At 49.5% G+C, this 20,955-nt stretch overlaps 1 protein-coding gene across 3 annotated transcripts in view; it reads left to right on the forward strand.

The window, feature by feature from the left end:
• TSPAN18 (tetraspanin 18) overlaps positions 1-20,955 on the forward strand; it is a 177,703-nt gene that overhangs the window by 63,550 nt on the left and 93,198 nt on the right. The window lies entirely within an intron of this gene.

Here is a 20,955-nt window from a genome sequence, read left to right on the forward strand (position 1 = left end):
GCAGTTCTTTTTATTTGTTTAATTGCTCCAGGTCTCAGGTGTGACAGTGGGGATCATTTTTTTTTTTTTTTCAGTTATAGCATGCGGGATCTTTAGTTGAGGCCTGTGAACTCTTAGCTGCACAGTGTGGGATCTAGTTCCCTGACCAGAGATTGAAGCCGGGCCCCCTGCATTGGGAGCGCAGAGTCTTAACCACTGGACCACCAGGGAAGTCCCCTAACTCACAGTTCTTTTTATTATGTGTCTATGTCTGTCTCTGTGTGCTCCTGCGTTGGCTTGTTGACCGGTGCATCCATGTCTGCTAGCACGCAGTTGGACTAAACTCCCATGTAGGTCTGGGGAGTTTCCTCATTAAGAAAGGAGGGAGGTCCTTTGGTGAGTGGAGAAAGAAGTAGATGGGGGGAACCCTTGGGAGACCCCCAGGGTCTCTGATGGTTTAGGAACCCTCCTGGAGAGGGACAGCAAACACAGGGGCCTTGGGATGTGTTCAGGGACTCAGAGAAGCAAAGCTTGATGTGGCTGGGTGAGTAGGGAGCAAGACTAGGGGATAAAGTCACAGGTGGGAAGGCCGTAGTCTTTGAAGAGTTTGGGTTTATTCTAAGCGCAATGAGACGCAATGGGGTGGTCCAGTGGTTACGACTCTGTGCTACCAATGCAGGGGGCGTGGGTTCCATTCCTAGCCAGGATACTAAGATCCCATGTGCTACCATGGGATGGACAAAAAGAATTTTTTTTTTAAATAAAATAAGCACAATGAGAAACCTGCAGAGGGGTTAAAGCATGAATGCCAGGTTCTGATCTGCATTTTAAATAAATCTCTAGCTGCTGCATGGAGAATGGATTACAGGGGCCAAAGCAGGAGCCAAGGATCTGGAGGAACAGAGACTGAAGTCAGGACTGCCCCACCCCTGCCAGCACCCCCAGGAAGGACCTGCTAGGGGGTGAGCATTGCTCACACACACCACACACACACACACACACACACACACACACACATACATCTTCTTCTTTCAGGTGGGTTCAAGAACCTGGAAGAGAGGCCACTGGGGCTCTACAGATGGGGCTACAGGTTAGGGAGAACCCTAGCATCTAGCTGGGAGGTAGGGGCCCTCAGTTTGTCTAGACTGATCCTCAAAATAGTGGGAGAGAAGAGGAAATGGAGAGAGGAAAATTACACAGAGGATTTTATTAGGGGAGCACCCCCACCCACCCGGAGTATGCATGAACCTATTGATTTAATTATTGTTGTTTATACATTTCATCTTATTATTCAAACATTAATTAATAAGAAATAACATTTTTAGTGTTATTTTGTAAATCATTTTAAAATGCTATTACTTTGAGATTGAGCTGCTATGGGCAACTGGTACACCAACTTCTTAATGGTAGGGGAAAGTAGGGAGGACAGTGTATGGAGAGAGGAACAGTGTAATTTCCTTAGCCACCCATTCTTTGGGACCCTGGTGTTTTCTGGACCCTACTAGGTATTAAAAGGTATTCAGTAGTCTATAAGACACGTTTTTGCCCCTAGGAATTCAGCCTCATAATATTAACTATATATATAACTGAACTGCTTTGCTGTACACTTGAGACTAACACAATAAAATAACAGACTGTCTTTTTAAGAAAGAAAAGCAAGGGGGTAACTACAGACTGTGACACTGAAGTAGGGTATGAATGGTGCCAGAAGCAAAATCCACAAGGATAGTTAAGGCTTTTCAAGAGGACAAAAGGGAAAGAGGTGTCAGCAAAGCCTTCGTCGAGGTGGCCTTGAAGGACTGGGGTTGAGGGGCAGGGCAGCATTTTGCAACACGGGGATGTGGGAAAGCATGGGGTGTGTATTTTAAGCAAAGAAGGAATCATCTCTTTTGATGACAGTTCTGGCAACATGTAGAGGAGTAGTGGAATATTAAATTGTAAAGGTAAGTTGGAATCACATTATAGAAGTCCTTGAATGCTGAGTTTGGACTTAGTTGTTCTGCCTTTTGGAGGGTAGGGAGACTTTGAAAGTTTTGGATCAAGCCAATGGTCAAGGCGGACTTGCTCTGACAGAGCTACAGAGGGTGGACTGAAGAGGTGAGAGGCTGGGGACCTCTGGCTACTGCAGAGATCCGAGCAATAGAATATGCAGATGTCAGGTAGAGCAGGGAGGCTGGGGTAGAGAAAAGGGGGCAAACGCAGGAAGCCATGCGAAGACTCTATCGGACTTTGGAACAAATTGGGGAGGAGCAGCAGCAGAAGTGATGAGGTGGCTGGGTGATTGTTGAGGCTGCTAAGAAAAACAGTGGGAGCTCAAAGGATGGGGAAAGAGAAAGTTGGAGGCATCAGGGAGATGACAAACTCAGCTTTGAGCAAAGAGCTATAATTCTTACTCCACCGCTGTTCCTGTATCAGAATTCCATTCCAGCAGTACTCTCTCAGCCCTGAGAGGAGTTCGACCAACCTTTACTAAGGCTTGCAAAGGAGGACAGAATATTGCCAGCCTGGAGCCTAACTGTGTGGTGTTTGTCAGACTACATTGCTACTCATCTTCACTCTGTGTCTTTGACTCTGTTTCTTTCAACTCTTACAGATGTTGAATTCATCTGGGGCCACAAGGCAGGGGCCACGTTTGTTCTCTTTTTACTCCTATGGACCCAGAACACGTCGCTGTGTTTGGTAACAGAAGAGTTCAACAAGGCGGCTGGAAGGGAGGGAAGGAGGGAGGAAGGCCTTATTCATCTCGGTTGAGCACTGAGCCTAGCGCTCAGAAGCTTCTTAACTGATATTCACGGACCGGTGTGCAGTGGAGGAGGGATTCTTTGCAGGCTGAGGTTTCAGAGCTCCTCTCTGGTAGCTGCCATGTTTACAGTCAGTGGTGTATTTATCTTTAAGGTTTGGATATAAATTTTCCTTTCAAGTCCAAAGGCATTTACAAACCTCAGCCTATAAAACAAGCGCGCTGCATTTCTAAGGAGGAATGGTGGGGGAGGGAAGAAGGAAGAGGAGAAAACAAGAAAACTTCTCCATCCCCAACCCCCTGCCGATTTCTGGGATAGAGGTTAGAGCTATAAAAACAGCCAGGGGCGTTTAAGTGGGGTGAGCCACCAGCCCAGCCCCAGGGGTGCTGGGAAGAGGAAAGGGGGAGAAATCAGTTTATGGGGAAGTAATAGACCTTCTCCTGGCTGGCTGTATTTAGCAGCAAAAACCACAGCCACCCTGGGGGAGGCAGAGGGAGTGCCTGTCTGGCGTCTTGGTAGTGGGAGTTGTTGAAGCAACCCGGCATTGTCCACCCAGAAGAAACTGCTCTGGTTACTGCTTTTTACAAAAGTTGGATCTGATCGATGCCTGGGTGGGAACCCTTGTTAGTCGCTCAGTCGTGTCCGCCTCTTTGCAACCCCATGGACTGCAGCCCACCAGGCTCCTCTGTCCATGGAATTCCCCAGGCAAGAATACTGGAGTGAGTGGCCATTTCCTCCTCCCAAGAATCTGCCCCACCCAGGGATCGAACCCCAGTCTCCTGCATTGCAGGCAGATTCTTTACCATCTGAGCCACCAGGGAAGCCCTTGGCAGAGTACAAAACCAGCTCTAAATGGGAGCTGTGGATGTGCAGATCTGTGCAGACAGCCCGTGAGAACACGTGGGGAGACTCGGCTAATGACAGGTGGCATTTCTGGCCAATTTTCACAGCTCTTTGTGACGCAGAAGTAAAGACTTAAGAGAGTGAACGTATGGTTACCAGGGGGGAAAGTTATGGGGAAGGGAGAATTAGGGAGTTTGGGGTTGACATGTACACATTGCTATATTTAAAATGGATAACCAACAAAGACCTACTGTAGAGCACAGGGAACTCTGCTCACTATCATGTGGCAGCCTGGGGGAGGGAGGTTTGAGGGGAATATGGATACATGCGTATGTATGGCCGAGTACCTTTGCTAATCACCTGAAATTATCACAACATGGTTAATCGCCTATACGCCAATATAAAATGAAAAGTTTAAAAAAAATAGCTGCTTGTGCCGAGGCAAGTACAGTCTCGGGGATTTGGGAAGTTTGGAGGTAGGATCTGCCTGCCTTGTGTGCTGGCGGCTGGCTTCTACGGTGCTCCTGTCTCTTTCAAGGAAAGATTAAGACCCAACCTGGGAGGCTTGAGTTTCAGTCCCAGCTCTCAGATTAAGGAATCGTGGGGTCTTAGCTCTTTCTAGGTCTCTGTACTCGCCTTCTGTGTTAGTCCTAGGGCTGCTGAGTGCCACAGAAAAAAGTGTAGTCTTTCACATTTTTCAAGGATGAAAGTCTGAAATCAAGGGGCCAGCAAGACCTGAGCTCCATTCGGGGTTCTGGGGAAGAATCCTTCCTGCCTCTTCCAGCTTCTGGTGGTTGCTGGCATTTTGGGGTGTTTCTTGGCTTTGTAATTGCATTGCTCCAGCGTCTGACTCTGTCTGGCTTCTGTGTCTGTTTTTCTGTGCTTCCCCTCCTCTTACAAGGACTCAGCCGTTGGATTTAGGACCCTCCCTAAGTCAGGATGACCTCATCCCAACTAATTACACGTGCAAAGACCCTTTTTCCAAATAAGGCCACGTTCTGAGGTTCCCATGGTCTTGTGTTTGCGGGGAACACGGTTCAACTCAATATATCTTCCTCCTTTAAAGAGTTGTATTTTATGGAGTTCAACATGCGTAGTTCATAAGCAATTATTGAGTGCTTGTTGGGTTCAGAGTGCGGGGGAAGGAGCTTCCAAAGATGAGTAAGACACTGTTTTGGATTTGTCAGCTTCATTCATAACAAGTCCACGTCAGCTGAACTTGAGCTAGGCCTGTTGGGGGCTGGATGGGTTCCAAGAAGACAGGGCTTTTTCCCAAGAAATGTAGCCGCTTAACTACAACACCTGTGGTGTTTGCATTAGACAACCTCAAACTTCCTTGGATGTCTAAAGAAAAATGTCAGAGCTATTATTTTTTATGTCACTTCTTCCATTATAAAACTCCGTCTCATTTGTCTTGAGCCTGAAGGAACATTTTCTGATTCCACACTCTTGATCCAACAATTGTTGGAATATTGACTGGATAATCTAGGAAGTCTTGGCAGATCTAAGTCAAACAGAACTTTGGGAGTCTGGTTCCTTCAACACTTCCAGAGCAGGGAGAAAGGACATTAGGAGTCAAAGGCCCATGACATGCTCGATGATTTTAGGTGGAACTCAAGGACCGGGGAGCCTGGTGGGCTGCTGTCTATGGGGTTGCATAGAGTCAGACACGACTGAAGCGACTTGGCAGCAGCAGCAGCAGGTGAATTAGAGCACTTTTCATTTAATGGTTATATAGCTATTAAACATCTCCAACCCATGGTTTCCTGGATAGTGTTGCTTAAGTTCAGGTTTTAAAAACTAGATTGTTTATTTAAGTCATTTGAAAGAGCAAGATTCAGTAAAGAATAGTACAAATGGGATATGTATATGATAAGATGAGTGAAGGGAGGTAGTATGCAATGGATATGGGTTATTGCAGATACTGTGATGGGGTTGTAGGAGTGACTCAAGTTTGGGGAACACTAACTGAGTGGATTAGAGAGGCTGGCATTCATACCTAGGTTTGGGTCTTGGCTGTACCACTTACTGGCCTGGGAACCTCAGGCAAGTCACTTAATGCCTTTGGGCATCAGTTTCTCCATCCGATGGCAGAGAGAGGATCATCCCTGTGGAGCACTGGGCACGAAGGGAGAGCTGATGTGGGCTGGAAGTGGCTGTCCAATCAGAGGTGCCTCCGGTGGCATTCAGATTGGAAGACAGGTCCAAACTTCCAGTTGCCCAAGAAAGGGGGCAGTGTGGGGCTGGCTGAGTTTCAGGGCTCTGGGCTGTAGGGGATCCCTCCAGCTCCCCGAGAATGCTTGACTCTAGGAAGTATCCTGAGAAGGCAGCCTCCTGCGGTTTCGAGGCTAGAATGGGACCAGGAGAAGAAACTAACTCAGGAAGCTTTAATTTGATTTTTTATGTATTTTTAAAGCTCCTACTGTGTGCCGGGTACTTCACTTGAATTTTTATTACTCCCAAAACAACCCCAAATGGGGAAAAGTGATATTATTCCCATTTTACTGATGAGGGGACTGAGGCTCAGAGAAGTGAAGTAACTTGACCAAGGTCTTACAGCTAGAAGAGGCGGAGGGAGGGTTAGAAACCTTCACCATCTTTCTTGCTCCAACACCCTGGTCTTACCGCCCGCTCAGGATGGGTGTTTCTGTATCTGGATGCAGGGAATAGCTGTGGTGACAGACAGACCTGGCCTAGGAGAAGAGACAGGAAATTGACCAGAAAATCCTACACCGCTTTGTACCTAAGCATCCCCTAAGTAAAGGCACCCCACAGGCTCATACTCTTCATTTCCCCTGTCTTTCTAGAACGGAGACACAGGGGATCATCACCTCATCTGAGGCTTTCACATTTCTCTGCAGCACAAGAGCCAGTAAAATCGTCCAAACGCATCCTCTAGAGACCATGGGGGCGGGGGGATGCAATCTCCTGGGATTAAAAAGCAATTTGAACATGAAATTACTCCCTGGGGCCTGGCAGTTGCACAGGGAGGGAGGTATAATTTGACATTTCTTGGAAATGGATATTCTCACTTCCCAGTAGATCTGAATCTGTGGACTGTCTCCTGGGCTATGTCTCTCTCACCACGGTCATGATAGCCGCCGATTGCCTTATTCTTATGAGGTTCACACTGGCATGTGGACTTTCCCTTGAAAACAGGCCTGAGTTCATTTGGCCTTTGGGTCTGTTGTGGCTCACCGGATGTCTGTCTGAACTTTGCGCCTTAGTTTCTCCCCAGGCCTACACTCTGTACGGGCAGAGACCTAGCTGATGATAACAAGACTTAACACTAATCATGTAGCAATTACCACCTGTCAGGGCTTCCCTGGTGGCTCAGCTGGTAAAGAATCCACCTGCAATGTGGGAGACCTGGGTTTGATTCCTGGGTTGGGAAGATCCACTGGAGAAGGGAACAACTACCCATCCCACTATTCTGGCCTGGACAATTCCATGGAAGTCCATGGGGTCACAAAGACCTGGGCATGACTGAGGGGCTTTCACTTTTCACCTGTCGGGCCTTGTTCTAAGCATGTCTCATGTTCTTAATTATTTAATCCTCAGCACAACCCTTTGAGGCAGCTACAGTTAGCCTCATTTTAGATGTGCCACCCAGAGAGGTTAAGTGACTTGGCCAAAGTCACACAGCTCAGCTGTGATAGAAACAAGATTAGAACTAGAGTCTGCCTTCTTAACACTTTGCCACGTGTATCCATGCCACGCAGATCCATGCATATCCAAGGAATGCCCATGAGTTCCTCGGATATGCATCCAGCATATTCTGAGTAGAAGGTGATTAATAAGTTTATGATACTCAAGAGTACTCATTTATTTTCCTATTTTTCTCCACCGCGAGTTCCTTGAAGCTGGGTCCTGGGCTTCCTCGGTTCTGCATCTCAGAACCCAGCACGGCACTTGACACATGGAGAATGTTCGATAATGTTGTTTTTGTTTAAAAAAATAAATATTCAAATTTGAAGTTCACTTTCAGAAAAATTTACAACAGTGGGCACCGAGAATCAGGAAAAGCCATTTGAAGAGGAAAGAGCCCACAGAGGCTGCTGGTTGGTGAGACATGGGGCAGGATGACGCGGCTCCTTGCTCAACACTGAACATTTGTATGCAGACAAGGTGGACTCGCGAGTCTGGAGGGGATGGTGCTTGCTGTTGACCTTGAGATGCCCTGAGCCCAGCAATAGCCAGCCCTCCTAAACAATGGTAGCAAGTATGAGGCGGGAGAGGCAGTGTGGTATCATGGATAGCGCAGCCTGGGCTTAACTCCGGCTCCCCAGCTCTGATTTTCTTTAAACCTCAAGTTCCTCATTTGTAAAATGGGTTTACTTATGAAGATTCAATGAGAAAAAAAGGTGATAAATGCTCCACACAGTAAGTGACCCATCAATCTTTAATAAACGTTTGCTTAATACATCTTAACGTTTTCAGAATCACTTCCCCATCTCGCACCTGCTGGACCCTCACACAGCCCAGAAAACCCCCTTTCTATAGAGGGGAAAACTGAGGCTGAGAGAGCATGGAAGTGATTGCCTTAAGTTCCAGGGTTAGATAAGGTTGAACAAGAATACCATCAGGGCCCCTGACCCATAACCCAGTACCCTGCATCAACCATCTCCTTTTTATCATGGAAAGCTCAGGGTTTCCTTAAAAATTTTTTTTCTTTTAAAAAAGATAATTTATTGAGATGAAATTCACATAACATGAAATGAACCATGTTAAGGCCAACGGTTCGGTGGCATTCGGTTCATTGACAATCTTGTGCAATTACCTCTCATTCTAAAACATTTATGTCATTCCTCAGCAGTACCCCTCACCCATTAAGCAATTTCTCTCCATTCCTCTCTTCCTCCAGCTCCTCATATCTGCCTTCTCTCTCAATAGATTTACCTATTGTGAATAGTTCATATCAGTGGAACCCTACAATATGCAGCCTTTGTGGATATAACCTTTCTTTCACTTAGCAAGTTGTTTTAAAGTTTCATCCATGTTGTAACACATGTCAGTACCTCATTCCTTTTTGTGGCTGAGTGATATTCCACGGGGTGGATGGACCAGTTTGTCGTCTATTCGTCTGTTGTTGGGCCTTGGATTATTTCCACCCTTTGGTTGCTGTCAGTAGTGCTGCTATCAACGTGCATGTACATAGACTTGCTTCATTACCTATTTAAAATCTCTTGGGTTTATAATACTTTCCTTAAAAATTTTAAAGAACTAGACAGACGCGTGCTGCATTGTCATGTCTTAACGTTACTAAGCCAACAGGCATTTGTAATTAAAGAATTTGGTTCGTGTCTGTCTCATCCCCCCAAATAATAGACTTCCTGTCCTTCAAATGCGGTTTAAATACCTCAACTTCTCTGGTTCGTGTTTTAAACACACAAGCGTGTGCACACACACATACAAATACACGCCTGAGCCTTCTCAGGTGGTAGCCACCGCTTTTCCAACAGTTGCTCTCCAACTGGGAGGCTGTGTCTCTGTTGATGTTTATTGACATAATCTGATGTTTGGGTTTGTAACTGCCTCCATTAGGCACTCAGAGCCACTAAAAAGATGTGAGAAAAGAGGCGGGGGCAGAAAGCATAGCCACCAATTAGCCTTGGGGAGGGACTCAGAAATGCAAGAACAATTCATCTTCCAGTGATAAACTCCTTGACGGCACGTACAGTATTTTATGCTGTTTTTCTTTGGCTCCACATGTGGGGCTTGGCCCCTGTTCAGTTTTGATGTGCTGACAAGCTCCTTAATGAAGACAGCCGTGGGCGAAGTGAGGAACCCCCAGGGAGAGCGGAGAAGGGTCAGCTCACTTCCTGGGGTGGCCACTGTCACTGTTAACCCCGTGAGTGGGCAGCGCCGGCAGCGCCACATGCAGCCATCACTTCGTTCCCCCCGGTGCGCCTGCTGGAAACGGCCCTCTCCGTGATGAATCAAAGCCGGCCTCCCAGGTCGCCACCAGATGGGCCTCCAGGCTGGGCACGTTCCGTCCTCTGAGGCCAGGTGGGCCTAACCAGGGCCAAGAGCATGTACTTTGCAGGTCTGTAGACCTGGTTTCAGATTCCCAACCTGGCCACTTCCTGGCTGTGTGACCTCGGACAAATGACTCAACCTCTCAGAGGTCCTAGTAACCAGGAAATGAGCCTGAGCTTTTGTGCTCAGTGTTTGGTGGGTATCAGGAACCCACCAAGTCCTACCATTGTTCTTACTGTGCCCTTTTCCTTCCTCCCTCCAGACTCCAGACACTTTCTGCTTCTGGTATGTGATGGGAGCTGTGACTCCTCTGCCGTCCTGAAGGGCAGTCCAAGGGGATGATATACAAAAAAAGAGGACTTCTCCGGGGGTCCAGTGGTTAAGACTTCGCCTTCCAATGCAGGGGGTGAAGGTTCTATTTCTGGTCAGGAAGCCAAGATCCCACATGCTGTTCAGGCAAAAAAGCAAAACATAAAACAGAAGCAGTATTGTAACAGATTCGATAAACATTTTAATAATGGTCTACATTAAAAAAACTCTTAAAAAAACAAACAGCAAAACCAAACAAACAAACAAATGGAACCATGGAGGAAGTACCATGCACTGCTAGAAATCCTGCTGGGGCCGTGGACCCATCTTCCTGAGACTGACTCCCTGCTTGGCTCCTGGAGGGTGACCAGCAGTCTTTCTGGTGGAAGAGGCAGGTTGGCATTCATTCCCATGAGGGCCTAACCCGGGCAGAGGCAGGGAGGTGTTTCAGAACAACGTGAGCGTGAAATTAGGTGGGTCGAGGTCTCCAGGTGTGTGTGTGTTTAAGGTGAGATCTGATAATACCTTACTGCATGCGTTCACAGTCGCTCAGTTGTGTCCAACTCTTTGCAACCCCGTGGACTGTAGCCCACTAGGCCCCCCTGTCCTTGGGATATTTCAGGCAAGAATACTGGAGTGGGGTCCCATTTCCTCCTCCAAGGCATCTTCCTAACCCAGGGTTCAAACCCACATCTCTTGCATCTCCTGCATTTGGTAGGTGGATTCTTGAACACTGGGCCACGTGGGAAGCCCAATGCCTTATTACATGAAGCCTAAGATGAGTTAGAAGTTAAGGCTGGAACTTAGGGTCTGTCTGTGGTGTGTTAGGAGAACAAGGTGTGGTTCTTGTTCTCTGCAGAACTAGCTAATCCCGGCTCAAAGAGGGTACTCAAAGAAGGAACCCCGACGGGAAATGGGGGCTCAGCAAATGACGGGATGACCTCTCCAGCTGCCTCCCCACCCGTCCACACCCAAAGGATGTGGGGCACCATGATCATTAAGGCACATGCCAGGTTCATGCAGTAGCTTCCCTGGGCTGGAACAGGGGCTGGTGGATTTGTAGCCGAAGCGAGTTTCTGCAGAAGGGAGGGGGGATGTAGCTGGCAGCCCCTCCTTCAGCGATGCTGCTGCTATTGGCACTAGTGGGGCCTCTTGGGTTTCCAGAAATGCCAGGACCTATTAGTGCACATGTACACGCGCGCACACACACACACGGAGCCCACAAAGGGGCACAAATGACTTGTTTTGCCCTGTGACAGAGATAAATGCTCTGTGTGTGAGTTAATTAGTGAAATGACAGAGCAGAGCCGTGTCTCTCTGCAACCCTCCCCAGCACTAGCCCTCCCGCACCCCTCACATGGCCAGAGCCTGCCGTTATTCACTGCTCTGCTCCTGGTCTCACTCAGAGTGGCCCTGAAGCTTTGTGTCTCCAAGTCTCAGATTTTCTCCAAATCTGAGATTTTCTCCAGCCACTCCTGGCCTCAGCAGCCTGGTGCTTCCTGCTTCTGCAAGACAGGGTCTCAGCCAGGCTGTTTTTAGAGACACGACCCTATGCAGAAAAAGGCCAGCTGAATGTCCTGTGGATGGGGACTTGCAGCCATGACTTGGGGAAAAGACACAAAGAAAGAGGGCAGAGCAGATTCAAGCCTGATCCTGGCTCAGCCCCATCTTGGACTTTTCGTGTGATCATGGGCAGCTTATGAAACCTCCCATGCCTCAGTGTCCACAGACGCTAGTCGGGCTCCTGACACAGGCTTGCATCTGTGGTTGGGAAGATGCCCTGAAGTGCCTGGCACAGCCCCAGCACTCCACACCCGGGGTTATGAACACAGGGTGAGCAAATTGGAGACAGGTTTAACGTTTCTCACATCCGGGACAGGCTGCCAAAGGGCTCTTGAAATTTCCGTTCAGCAGACGCTGCTGGGCGAGAGACCTCCAAGAACTGGCTTTGTGCCTCCCCTTGCTGTGTGACCTTGAACACGACCGTGGGTCTCTCTAAATGAGGCTAAAAACGAAGGTAGGACAACCACTCCCAGGGCCAGGGCCCCAGATGCATCCGCCGCACCTCAAGTGCAGTTATTTTGTGTTTGTTTGCAAGATGCACAAAGTCCGATGCCGAGAGACCCTGGAAACAGGGTGTGGGGCAGAGGGCAGAGCTGCTCTGGCAGTGTGGGGTCACTGCCAGCGCAGCACGAAGGGCCGAGCTGGGCTAGCAGGACACTTTCTGGGCCTTCCGGACCAGAAAATCTGAGCCTGGCTCTTGCACACCAGGCGTGCAGGCACACCTAGACTTCGAGGAAAGTTCCGGTTAGGGTTGGGCTTCCCAGGCAGCTCAGCTGGTAAAGAATCCTTCTGCAGTGCAGGAGACCCCAGTTCGATTCCTGGGTCAGGAAGATCCCCTGGAGAAGGGATAGGCTACCCAGCTCCAGTATTCTTGGGCTTCCCTGGTTGGCTCAGATGGTAAAGAATCTGCCTCCCGTGCGGGAGACCTGGGTTCGATTCCTGGGTTGGGAAGATCCCCTGGAGGAGAGCATGGCAACCCACTCCAGTGTTCTTGCCCGGAGAATCCCCATGGACAGAGGAGCCTGGCGGGCTATAGTCTAGGGGGTCGCAGAGTCGGACACGACTGAGTGACTAAGCACAGCTTAGCACAGGGTTAGGATTATTAGGCTTAGGGGCTCAGATGTGACAAGAATCAAGGGCACAGAGACCAAGGAAACGGAGCCTTGGAGATCAGTCCTGAGATCATCGAACTCTATAAAGCAGTAAAACGGCTTTTTCAAAGGAAGCTCAAAATAGGAAACAGACAAAAGCAAGGGAGTCTTGGGCAGTTTAATTCTTCATTGTTGGTGGAAAAGGGCTCATTGTTTGGGGCATGTCAGCAGAGCACCAGGGTGGAGGGGCCCAGACTTCATTTCCTTTACCAATAAAATTACCAAAAAAAAAAAAAAAAAGATTCAGGACTGACATCTGCGTCTGGTTGACAGCCTCTTCCTGTCACAGAGTAAGGATGTTAAAAAGAAGACAACGACCATCTCCCAGCACCATTATTTCTCAGACGAAGGACTGGCTCCCTCTCCACCGCAGTGAAGAAGGGCAGGGCTTTGCAAGGAGGACACCCGTCTTCCTGAAACCTCACTACCTGGCTGGAGTTTGCTCGTTGGCGGATTTGAAATCCGCAGCAAGAGCGCTACCAATGGGAGCCGCTTCCAGAGGGTTTCCAGCCACACTGTTTGAAGAGTGTTGACTTGTCCTGCTGCCTCATTGAATAGGGGTAGAAACCAAGACCCTGAAAACAAGACAGCTCCTTTCCTGGATGTTTCCTGAGGGTGTGTTTCATGCACTGCCCCAGGTCCCGGGTCAGTATTGGGGCTTCAGAGAGAAATTTCACCGAGGAGGACTGGATCCCACAGGAAGAATCGATCACTCATTCTCTCGTTCTTTCATTTGTCAATAGCTTTTTGAGCCACCGCAATAGATCAGCTAACATAGAGCCATTGGGGACCGCCCAACAGGGTTTGAAGCCTGGTGGGACAGACAGATAAAAGGAAGGACTAAAGGAAGCAAACAAATAAGGTGATTCTGGTGGGTGGGGTGAAAATGACACACTGATGATGGAGCAGGGTGACAGGACGGGGTGACGACGGGTGGGCAGGTGATGAGGCAGTATTTGTGTGAAGACCTGAACCATGAGAAGAACTCGGTCATGCAGAGTTGGTGGAGGAACGTTCCAGGCACAGGCAGGGGCAAGAACCATGGTTCTGATGGGGAAGTGGGCTCGGTTTGGGGGAGCAGCAGCACGAAGTTGCAGAGTGACATCTCAGCTCAGCTCAGCTCAGTCACTCAGTCGTATCCGACTCTTTGTGACCCCATGGACTGCAGCACGCCAGGCCTCCCTGTCCATCACCAACTCCCAGAGCTTACTCAAACTCACGTCCACTGAGTTGGTGATGCCATCCAACCATCTCATCCTCTGCCGTCCCCTTCTCCTCCTGCCCTCAATCTTTCCCAGCATCAGGGTCTTTTCCAATGAGTCAACTCTTCGCATCAGGTGGCCAAAGTATTAGAGTTTTAGCATCAGCATCAGTCCTTCCAATGAACACCAGGACTGATCTCCTTTAGGATGGACTGGTTGGATCTCCTTGCTGTCCAGTGGATTCTCAAGAGTCTTCTCCAGCACCACAGTTCAAAAGCATCAATTTTTCGGTGCTCAGCTTTCTTTATAGTCCAAGTCTCACAGCCATATGTGACTACTGGAAAAAACCATAGCCTTGACCAGATGGACCTTTGTTGCAGCTGGAGGTGGTGAATCAAGAGGAGAGAGGAGAAAGGAATAAAAACAGGTGCAGAGGCTCCAGCTGCTGACCCTTGGGGAAGAAAGCCCAGGGACTGGGTACTCAGCTGGTATGAGCCTGGGGCCCCCATGGGCCTCACCTTAGGGTCTGCCCTAACTTTGGCCGGTGTGAAGATGGAAGCCCACCAGGGTTCAGGGGCTGTCCTGCAAGGCAGCACTCCTGGGGGAACTTCCCAGCCCTCACTTGAGACCTGCTTTCTGTGACACGTGATCTGGGTGCAGAGTGGGTGAGCCAGGAACAAGGAGCTGGTCCCACATTATCTCAGAGTCCTTCTCAGTCCATCTCACACCCGAAACCAAGGGACCAAAGTGAACCTGCCCTATTCCCAGAAGTTGACTGAGAATGAAGAGGCAGAAGCTTAATTCCCCAACCCTACAGCTGGCCAGCCCCTCTGCAGAGGGGTGTGTGTGTGTGTGTGTGTGTGTGTGTGTGTGTGTGTTGGGATCTGGGTGGCTGGGATAGATAAGATTCATTTGACAAATATTTATCAAGTACCTATTCGATGCTGGGGATCGTTCTAGGCCCTGAGGATGCTATGGTGAGAATGACATGCTAAAGAAAAGGAAAGGAGATCATAGAGCAGGATAATGGGGGCTGAGGGTGCAGCCACTTCAGAGCGAGGGGCCAGGGAAAGAGCAGCCTCTCTGAGAAGGGGTCTTTGAGAGTCGAGCTTGAGAGCCCTCCAGCCCTGGGACATCAGGAGGCAGAGGGGCCAGATGTGGGCCACTGCGTGGGGACTGTGAGATCCAGGAACGTACAGATGGCTGGGTGGCTGGAGCAGAGAAAATTGGGGAGGGGGCGAGAAGACGGAGGGTCTCCGTGAGCCTCATGTGTCAGAGACTGATGAGACAGGGAAGACTGGTCCCTTCCTTTGCCTCAGTATGTCCAGAAAACAAAGCCAGCGTCAGAGTGAAAAATGCTGGTGCGGTGGGGGAAGCAGCAGAATCTAGAGACCTGAGTTGTTGTTGTGCAGTCTCTCACTCGCCCTGGGCTTCTGTTTTGTAAAACAAGACTGCTGGACTGGACCAGGGAGGAGAAATAGGTTTTAGTCTTGTACCTACTCAGACCACTGATAGCAGCTGCCAATGCACTGGCCTGAAATGACTCTGAGGTTTCTTCTGTGTTGATCAGCAGAGTATTGTCATCGATTAGTGATGTCTGCCCCCAGTGGGAATTAGAAGGCACGATAGTTACGTGTGTGCTACATCTGCCTTTCCTGCATCGCTTGTGACCAAATTGGCAGGAGGCCGCTTTGGGTATGTTTGTGCTTGTAGCCATTTCAGCATCTGTGTGTTTTCCCCTCTGGTTCATCAGAATCAAGTGCTTTTGTAACCACCCTTGGCACAGACCAACATCAGAGAATCAGTTCAGTTCAGTTCAGTCGCTCAGTCGTATCTGACTCTCTGTGACCCCACGGACTGCAGCACGCCAGGCTTCCCTGTCCATCACCAACTCCCAGAGCTTGCTTAAACTCATGTTCATCGAATCGGTGATGCCATCCAACCATCTCATCCTCTGTTGTCCCCTTTTCCTACCACCTTCAGTCTTTCCCAGCATCAGGGTCTTTTCCAAGGACTCAGTTCTTTGTATCAGAAGGCCAAAGTATTGGAGTTTCAGCTTCAGCATCAGTCCTTCCAATGAATATTCAGGACTAATTTCCTTTAGGATGGACTGGTTGGATCTCCTTGCACTCCAAGGAACTCTCAAGAGTCTTCTCCAACACCACAGTTCAAAAGCATCAATTCTTTGGTGCTCAGCTTTCTTTATAGTCCAACTCTCACATCCATACATGACTACTGGAAAAACCATAGCTTTGACTAGATGGGCCTTTGTTGGCAAAGTAATGTCTCTGCTTTTTAAGATGCTGTCTAGGTTTGTCATAGCTTTTCTTCCAAGGACCAAGTGTCTTTTAAAATCAGAGAACAGTGTTAGCTAATGTGTGACACTGCTTTAGAGTTTACACCAGACTCTGGTGTTCATAACCTGTGAAGTCTTCATAGCAACCCTGGGGGTGGGTCTTAAGTCTTTCCTCCTTATACTGGGTTTTGAGGCCCAGAGAATTGGTTTCTGGCCTTGCGGCTAGGAAGAGGCCTGATTGGAACCCCTCTCACTGCAAACAACACACTCTTTCTGCTGTAACTGCTGCCTTCTCAGAGAAGGGGAGGACCTGCACATGTTTGGAGACTGTACCCTGACAGAGACTCACGTGGGGAGTGAGACCATGGAAATAGATACTGACTGCCTGCTTCTCCTATGCCCTCCTAGAAGAAGTGAAATCGCTCAGTCGTGTCCGACTCTTTGCGACCCCATGGACTGTAGCCTACAAGGCTCCCCTGTCCATGGAATTTTCCAGGCAAGAGTACTGGAGTGGGTTGCCATTTCCTTCTCCAGGGGCTTTTCCCCACCCAGGGATCGAACCCGGGTCTCCTGCATTGCAGGCAGACACTTTACCGTCTGTGCCACCAGGGAAGCCCCTGTTCCCGCTCAAGCCTGCTGCCTGCCAATCTAAGTGAATGTAGATTTATTCAAAGGAACTGGTTCCCTGGCTGCCTGCTGTCCAGGTGCAGGAGGCAGGTGGGCCCAGCAAGAACCTGACAACCTCTTCTTCTGACTGCTGTCTGCCTTCCCCCTCCTTCCCTTTCACCCGGGTCTGTCCCTGCCCCGGGCAAATGAGAGGGTGATAGATCAGTGTCCATCCTGGTGAGGGCACCCTTTAGGGCAGAGGATCTGGTCCTGTGGGCAGCTGGGCTCTGGTCCCAGAGCTGGGGTTAGTGGCCTGGATGCAGTCTGATGGGGCTACTCCAACCAACACCCCCCAGCCCCACCCCCTGCTCAGGAAAGTGGGGGGCTCGAAGAGAGGATGTAGGGATCTGCTTGGCAGCAACCCCTCAGGGGATACCTGGTGGGCATCACTGCCTTGGCCTGCTGGAGAGGCAGCCTGAGGGTCTGTCTCAGGGGGTCATCTTGGGTTTCAGCCCTAGCTTTGCTATCTGCCAGCATCATGAGCTGAGCAAGTCACTTAACCTCTCTTCCTCATAGTACAATGGGAGCTGCATTTGTTATCATCAAAGTAATGCTGCATAACAAAAGATCCCAAAGCTCAGTGGCTTAAAGCCACATTTATTCTCCTGTTCATGGGCTGTGAGACAGCTGCGCCGTGGTTGGGCTGGCCTGGACTCCAGACTCTGCTGCAGGTTGGGCTTTGAGTCTGTACTACGTGTCTCATCCTTCTTAGACCAGCAGCTACTGCGGCTTGAGGTCTGCTCTGGCATTTGACCAGTGCCCAAGAGGGCCCTCCCAGCTGTGCAGGGACAGCCATGCTCTGCTCTGACATCCTACTGGTCAAAGCAAGTCACTCACTCAGGCCCGAAGTCAAAGGGTGGGCGATCACTGCCCATGTGAGACTGTGGGAAGGGTGTGGATGAATAATTCTACTATGGGGGTGGGGAGGCTTGGGAACTCTTAATTCCACTCCAGCCACCACTGAGCCGCGGAAGGACTCACACACCATCCCCAGCACAGACTCAGCACGCACCCACATCATCCAGGTACGATGCAGAGTGCCTCAGGTACATCAGCTATGGTGGTGGTGGCGATTCCCCACCCGGTCTTCTTCCCAGATGGGAAAACAAGGCCTCAGGATCTGAAGTCTCAGCAGGCCACCCTTCCCTGGGTCCAAACCCTTAGCCACGGTGGTCCAGGCACTTCCCTCGGTGCCGATTCGCTTATATCCAACCTGCCAACGATCCCTAGAGGTACCTGCTTTGTACACGGGCTGGCTGAAGCCAGAGAGGGGAGGCCCATAGTGAGATCATCCATCCATGCAAGAAGCCAGAGAGTCTGTCCGCAGACTTCCAGTTCTTTCCACGCTGAGTGCTCATATCTGTTCCTTTTAGCCGTAAGTATGTTTTAGGCTAGGATGGCTGGGAGCAGTAGCCTGCCAGTCAGGATATCCAGGTTTTGCCTCTGGCTAGGTGTGTGATGTGGGCGAGTCTCTGTTGTTTGACTTGGCCGGTGCAGGATAGACGGTGAATGACAGGAAAGCCCATTTCCCTCCGCGAGCCCTGCCCAAGCAGGGGACGCTATTTCTATACATCCTCCAGGACACAGCTCTCCTGGGCCCTGACCCTGACCTTCCTCTGCCCAGGGCTCTGAGGCTGGGGCAAGCCTGGGGCCCCAGAGCTGGAGGATTTCCTGGCTCAGCCCCACCAGGGGGCCAGAGGGCACGTGGCAGGGCCCCCCACCCAGGCTCCCAGCCAGGGTTCTCTGTTTCCAGCTCATCAGGGCAGGTGGGGAGGTGGCACGGGCTTTTTGGCATGGTTGGCCCAGTGTCCTGCATTTGTCTGAGACCCAGCTGGGACTCAAGAGGCCTAGGCCTGAGTCCTGGTCCTGCAAATGAAAGCACATGCTCTGCTTTCCCTGAGCCTCAGTTTCTCCATTTGCCAAGTGGCCTAGCATTTCTCACAGTGGTCCTGACCCTGATATTCTAGAGACAGGCTGGACAGCCCCTCGTGAGCAGATGCTGCAGGCCTTTGCCTGTCTGAACAGGGAGCATCATCTCAGACCCAGGTTCTGTGGATGGTTTAGAACACCCACCGGTACTGAAGCTTCTGGTTTCTAGATGTGAATGTGGTTCTGAGGATGGAGTCAAGTTTTGCTGAACGTCCTTCCTTCAGTGTTGCCTTAAAACTGGCTCTTCTCCTGAGTGGTTGGGGCTGCTCTTGCCAGAGGCAGTGGTCTGGACAAGAGAACCATGCCACTTCCTTCAGCCTCCTGGTCTGTGCTCCTGTGTAGGAATTTGCACCCTCAGAAGCATCTTAGTGCTAATTAGAGACCGGGGAGGAGCTGCTAATTATAAGGAGTGGGTTGGAGTATCTTGACTTCTGGAATTGGAGGTGGGGGTTACATTTCATGCTAATCACAGGGCCCCAGGGAACCCAGCTCTGTGTGTGTGTGTGTGTGTGTGTGTGTGTGTCTTGGGTTCTTTAAAACTGCTAATTGTCAGGGTGAAAATATTTTCGCACATTCGCTCTCCAGGAGAACTGTTATTACTGAGCCCACTGACAGTCTCGTTGAAGTCAAACGGCCACAGTCAACATGGAAATCCTAATTAATAGACGCTCATGCTGCTCTCGGGCATGGCAGCGGAAGTAATTATCATGATTTAATTGACTTTTCTCCCCTCTGTTAGGCACTCTGCTTTTTCCATTTTCTTGAGCTAGGAAGGGTTATTAAAAAAAAAAAAAGCGCCTCCTTTCTCTCTCTATTTTTTCCCCCTTTTATACAGACTGTCTCTCACACCACTGCTCTATTTGTCAAATCCTATTACAGTAAATATTGTGACAGCACAAATCTCTGTGTTACAGAAAAGTCCAGTGCCTGAGCCAATGGCTTACTTATAAGGAGCGTGTTGGTTTTGTAAAGGTGCCGGCAGACCCAACGAAGGTGTCTGGCAAGCAGAAAGGGAGTTGGTTTGCTCAGAGGTGCTGGTTTTAGCAAGCTGTTTGCGGAGTGGGGTTGGGGGTGGGGGGATAGAGGACCACGTGCCCCAGAGCCACTCGAGGGAGGTGGCTGTCGAGACATATCCAGAGTTCAAGGCAATCTGAGGAGCCGAAGTGGGCCACTTCTAAGCTCCTAGATCCAGAGAAACATCTGAAGAATTCTAAACTCCCATCAGGCCCTTCAGGGCAGCTCTACGCTCTCGTGGCTTTGACTAGCAGTGGCTGCTGATTTGGACTCTGATCCTGGTGAGGGGACCCTGCGTTCTCTTGGATTTCAGTCTCATGACCAAGGGCCGTTGGAGCTTCCCTGGGCAAGCCTGCCTGAATGCCTTCCCCAGCAGGCTGTGCCTGGTACTGCCAGTGGTTAAAGAGTGGGCTGCCCCGGGCCAGGCGTCCTTCTTGATGCTGTCGGCTGTGGACGGTGAGGTGGGGTCCTGTGGTCTGCCGTCCACTCTTCAGAAGCTACAGGCAAAGCCTTTTGTGGATAGATGGGACTGTGGGTCTTGCCAACATAGCCCTTGAGAGCTTGACTATCTGGATTTGGATCCTGGTTTGACCACCTACTTGCTGTGCATCCCTGGGCCATTTACTTAAACTTGGCTGCATCTTGGTATCCTCTTCAATAAAGTGATAGCCCTTACTTCTTAGGTTTGTTATAAAAGATATATGACCACTCTGTGTCACGCTGGATAAACACTCAGTAAGATGTTCACTTATCAGTAGGGGCAGGTGGACTGGGGAGGCAGTTCCTCCATCAGCAAGCAAGAGAACTCTAGAGTCACAGACACTGAAGACTGCAGGGAGCCCGAGTGACTGTTAGGTTAGCTCTTTATCATTCCCAAGGGGAAACTGAAGCACAGAGAAGGGATGTAACCTTTTAGTAATTTCATAATTAGTTAAATAATTTTAAGAATATAATATTGGGCTATTTGGCGTGGAGCTAAAATTAAAACATCTCCTTAGATCTCATTTGGGGCTGCTTAAGAGCACTTGATTTTATTAGAATATTACACATTATAAAATAAAGTAGAAGAGAATCTGAACCTGGGATTGTTCAATTTCTTTTCTTTGTCTCCATTTGGAAATTCTGCTTTTGGTCTTTTGAAGGAAGTACATCATCTTTGTTGATCTTCTTTTTCAGATGATTCCAATGTGTTGGGTCAATGGGCAAGATGTCACCAATCAGCTATGTTATTTTAGACACTTAGCTTTTCTGAGCCTCAGTTTCCTCATCTGAAAAGTGGGGCT

The sequence above is a fragment of the Bison bison genome, unplaced genomic scaffold, assembly GCF_000754665.1.
Source record: "Bison bison bison isolate TAMUID 2011002044 unplaced genomic scaffold, Bison_UMD1.0 scf7180017860457, whole genome shotgun sequence".
In the NCBI taxonomy this organism is placed as follows: domain Eukaryota; kingdom Metazoa; phylum Chordata; class Mammalia; order Artiodactyla; family Bovidae; genus Bison; species Bison bison.